The sequence below is a fragment of the Coregonus clupeaformis genome, chromosome 35 (genome assembly GCF_020615455.1).
Source record: "Coregonus clupeaformis isolate EN_2021a chromosome 35, ASM2061545v1, whole genome shotgun sequence".
Classification (NCBI taxonomy): Eukaryota; Metazoa; Chordata; class Actinopteri; order Salmoniformes; family Salmonidae; genus Coregonus; species Coregonus clupeaformis.
In genome coordinates, this window is record NC_059226.1 from 1,850,608 (window position 1) to 1,855,994 (window position 5,387).

Sequence of the window (5,387 nt, forward strand, 5' to 3'; positions counted from 1 at the left end):
TTTGGTTTTGGTAGAAATGTCACTGCCAAGAAACGCTAATGTTAGCATTTCAGACCAAAAAACGTTATTTCACTCAGCATAGAGTGTGTCTGCAGTTACACATCACACTATTACAACAGTGTGACTGTTTTGGAATAAAATGTTAAATATATTTCAACATCCTCTGTATTGTGTGCTTATTGTTTAATCATTGCTATGTTCTAGGGGCCATTTTGAAACCTTCAGGAGCAGGAGGTACTGCTAGAATGTCTACCAATGAATGGCGTGTCCATCTTTTTGTGAGAAATTAAACTGGTCACTCAAAGCATTTATAAAGTATAAATAGCCCACACTATAGATCAGGCCATGCAAAAATACTGAACTAATGATTAGTAAATGGTTTATATGGACCTACAATACCGGTCAAAAGTTTTAGAACACCTACTGATTCAATAATATAATAATAGTGAAGACATATGAAATAACACATATGGAATCATGTAGTAACCAAAAAAGTGTTAAACAAATCAAAATATATTTTATATTTGGATTCTTCAAATAGCCACCATTTGCCTTGATGACAGCTTTGCACACTTGGCATTCTCTCAACCAGCTTCACCTGGAATGCTTTTCCAACAGTCTTGAAGGAGTTCCCACATATGCTGAGCACTTGTTGGCTGCTTTTCCTTCACTCTGCGGTCCGACTCATCCCAAACCATCTCAATTTGGTTGAGGTCGGGGGATTGTGGAGGCCAGGTCATCTGATGCAGCACTCCATCACTCTCCTTCTTGGTCAAATAAATAAACAAATGACAGTCCCACTAAGCCCAAACTAGATGGGATGGCGTATCGCTGCAGAATGCTGTGGTAGCCACGCTGGTTAAGTGTGCCTTGCATTCTAAATAAATCACAGACAGTGTCACTTGCAAAGCACCCCCACACCATAACACCTCCTCCTCCATGCTTTACGGTGGGAAATACACATGCAGAGATCATCTGTTCACCCACACCGCGTCTCACAAAGACACGGCGATTGGAACCAAAAATCTCAAATTTGGACTCCAGACCAAAGGACAAATTTCCACCCATCTAATGTCCATTGCTCGTGTTTCTTGGCCCAAACAAGTCTCTTCTTCTTATTGGTGTCCTTTAGTAGTGGTTTCTTTGCAGCAATTCGACCATGAAGGCCTGATTCACACAGTCTCCTCTGAACAGTTGATGTTGAGATGTGTCTGTTACTTGAACTCTGTGAAGCATTTAATTGGGCTGCAATTTCTGAGGCTGGTGACACTAATGAACCTATCTCTCTCTATATAGTGTGTATATGTTGAGTCACTCTCTACAGTGGCTTGCGAAAGTATTCACCTCCCTTTGGCATTCTTCCTATTTTGTTGCCTTACAACCTGGAATTTAAATGGATTTTTGGGGAGTTTGTATCATTTGATTTACACAACATGCCTATCACTTTGAAGATGCAAAATACTTTTTATTGTGAAACAAACAAGAAATAAGATAAAAAAACAGAAAACTTGAGAGTGCATAACTATTCACCCCCCGAAAGTCAATACTTTGTAGAGCAACCTTTTGCAGCAATACAGCTGCAAGTCTCTTGGGGTATGTCTCTATAAGCTTGGCACATCTAGCCACTGGGATTTTTGCCCATTCCTCAAGGCAAAGCTGCTTCAGCTCCTTCAAGTTGGATGGGTTCCGCTGGTGTACAGCAATCTTTAAGTCATACCACAGATTCTCAATTGGATTGAGGTCTGGGCTTTGACTAGGCCATTCAAAGACATTTAAATGTTTTCCCCTTAAACCACTCAAGTGTTGCTTTAGCAGTATGCTTAGGGTCATTGTCCTGCTGGAAGGTGAACCTCCAGTCTCAAATCTCTGGAAGACTGAAACAGGTTTCCCTCAAGAATTTCCCTGTATTTAGCGCCATCCATCATTCCTTCAATTCTGACCAGTTTCCCAGTCCCTGCCGATTAAAAACATCCCCACAGCATGATGCTGCCACCATCATGCTTCACTGTGGAGATGGTGTTCTCTGGGTGATGAGAGGTGTTGGGTTTGCGCCAGACATAGTGTTTTCCTTGATGGCCAAAAAGCTCAATTTTAGTCTCATCTGACCAGAGTACCTTCTTCCATATGTTTGGGGAGTCTCCCACATGCCTTTTGGCTAACACCAAACGTGTTTGCTTATTTTCTTCTTTAAGCAATGGCTTTTTTCTGGCCACTCTTCCGTAAAGCCCAGCTCTGTGGAGTGTACGGCTTAAAGTGGTCCTATGGACAGATACTCCAATCTCCGCTGTGGAGCTTTGCAGCTCCTTCAGGGTTATCTTTGGTCTCTTTGTTGCCTCTCTGATTAATGCCCTCCATGCCTGGTCTGTGAGTTTTGGTGGGCGGCCCTCTCTTGGCAGGTTTGTTGTGGTGCCATATTCTTTCCATTTTTTTAATAATGGATTTAATGGTGCTCCGTGGGATGTTCAAAGTTTCTGATCTTTTTTTATAACCCAACCCTGATCTGTACTTCTCCACAACTTTGTCCCTGACCTGTTTGGAGAGCTCCTTGGTCTTCATGGTGCCGCTTGTTTGGTGGTGCCCCTTGCTTAGTGGTGTTGCAGACTCTGGGGCCTTTCAGAACAGGTGTATATATACTGAGATCATGTGACAGATCATGTGACACTTTGATTGCACACAGGTGGACTTTATTTAACTAATTACCTGACTTCTGAAGGTAATTGGTTGCACCAGATCTTATTTAGGGGCTTCATAGCAAAGGGGCTGAATACATATGCACACACCAATTTCCGTTATTAATTTTTCATAATTTGTTTTAACAAGTTATTTTTTTCATTTCACTTCACCAATTTGGACTATTTTGTGTATGTCCATTACATGAAATCCAAATAAAAATCCATTTAAATTACAGGTTGTAATGCAACAAAATTGGAAAAACACCAAGGGGGATGAATACTTTTGCACTGTAACTCTGGGTCTTCCATTCCTGTGGCGTCCTCATGAGAGCCAGTTTCATCATAGCGCTTGATGGTTTTTGCAACTGCACTTGAAGAATTGTTCAAAGTTCTTGAAATGTTCCATATTGACTGACCTTCATGTCTTAAAGTAATGATGGACTGTCGTTTCTCTTTGCTTATTTGAGCTGTTCTTGCCATAATATGGACTTGGTCTTTTACCAAATAGGGCTATCTTCTGTACACCCCCCTACCTTGTCACAACACAACTGATTGGCTGAAACTCATTAAGAAGTAAAGAAATTACACAAATTAACTTTTAAGATGGCACACCTGTTAATTGAAATGCATTCCATGTGACTACCTCATGATGCTGGTTGAGAGAATGCCAAGAGTGTGCAAAGCTGTCATCAAGGCAAAGGGTGGCTATTTGAAGAGTCTCAAATACAAAATATATTTTCAATTGATTAACACTTTTTTGGTTATTACATGATTCCATATGTGTTATTTCATAGTTTTCATGTCTTCACTATTATTCTACAATGTAGAAAATAGTAAAAATAAAGAAAAACCCTTGAATGAGTAGGTGTTCTAAAACTTTTGACCAGTAGTGTATATTAAACATCTTATGAATGGAGTAATGATAAATAAATAATGAATAAACTATTTACTAATCCATTATCAATGCTTTATTACATGGAGTTATTATAAAGTGCTACCGAAACTTGTTTTTTCGTTGCAAAACATTTTACGGTGTGCACTAATGAATACACACTATCTCTAACAAGCCAGGATTGGGCCGGCAGCCAACAGCCAGCTCTGGTGAAGAAGTGACTCCAGAACCTAAATGTAGCAGGAGAATCACTGTAATAACCCCTTTAAAGAGAAGTCCCGCCCCAAATGACGCTCTATTCCCAATAGTACATTACTTTTGACCAGCGCCCAATGTAAGGATTCGGAATAGGGTTCCATTTGGGACACAGATTCACTGTAACCCCTATAACGAGGAAGCACTCTCTCTTTCTGGAGTCCAACCCTGGCATAGTTACAGACTACAGACAGACTACTTTTTTTGGGGGGGGGGTGTTGTTGACTGTCTCTCTGTTCATTTTTTCTATCAAATTAATCTGGACTGCTCTGAAATATTTGTAACTGTAACTCTGGACTGCTCTGAATATTTGGATAGAGTTTGAGAGTTGTGGGGAGAAGTATGCTCCATGCAGCATAGCACACACAAAGACATAGGCTAGATAGACTGTCCACTTATGGTCACAGGGTTGGAAAATAAATCTGTCTATAACCTCATCTCTTGATGAAATCTGAAAAAAGTTTATCCCCCTCCAGCTCTGACACAAGAACGTCTCCTGCACTGTTTGCTATTCCCTTCAAAACGTGAATGCCAGGCTTCTACTGAAAACAAACGGTTGATACATGTGTGATTTTTCTATATGTTTTATAGGCAGCTCATTGGAATGCTGTTAGATTTATATGAATAAACGAATATAAAGATGTACTTACATTGAGCTTCCACTTGATAATCTATTCCATGTTAACTTCTAACTACAACAATTTCCAAATGTGGATCCATTTGATATGAATTCCAGTCAGATGAATTGCTGTATGGACTTTGTACAAAAGTAGTATTCCTGGAGTGACTGATCTGATCTTACCATCATGACAGAACAGTCGGCTGGCTATAGACAACGTTACTCCCCCTCTCTTGCCACACGGTGGCAGTAGAATAAACTGCATGAAAAGTGATGTATTATTTATTTATTTTTACAAGAGGGGCCAAACGTTAAACCATCCACTTATTATTTCTAGCAAGTAGGAAAACATTTGTTTCTAATTGTTTAGTTAGGTGTATGTTTTCTCTCATCCACACATAATTCCTCAAACCCTTTCTCTTGATTGTTTGAATTAGCTGTGTAGTGCTAGGGCAAAAACCAAAACGTGCACCCCTTGGGGTCCCGAGGACCGAGTTTGGGAAACCGTGGCCTGGTCATTGATCAATAGGCCTAACTATCAAAATATTTCGATGTCATCTCAACAGTTGAGAATATGGGTATCGCCAAGTAGGCCTATGATACGTTTTGAAATAACAAAATCTCAAAAGTAATTCACTGCAATAGTTCCTATAATGCAGCAGCACTCTTTCATAAGATGATGTATAAGCTACGCATTGATGGTCAATGGCTTATTTTTTTCTACTGTGAATTTTATTGAAACTAATTTTATTGTCAATGCGTGATGGTTTTGTTAAAACAATCAAATTATCCTAAAAGAAAAACATTATTATTATTACACACACTCCATCTCCACCACAAGCAAACACCTTATTCCATTTTACTATTACAGAACATTATCACTACGTCAATACACCCCCCTAACCTTAAGAACCGTATCTCTCTCCTCGCCGTTTTTCTCCTGTTCCCT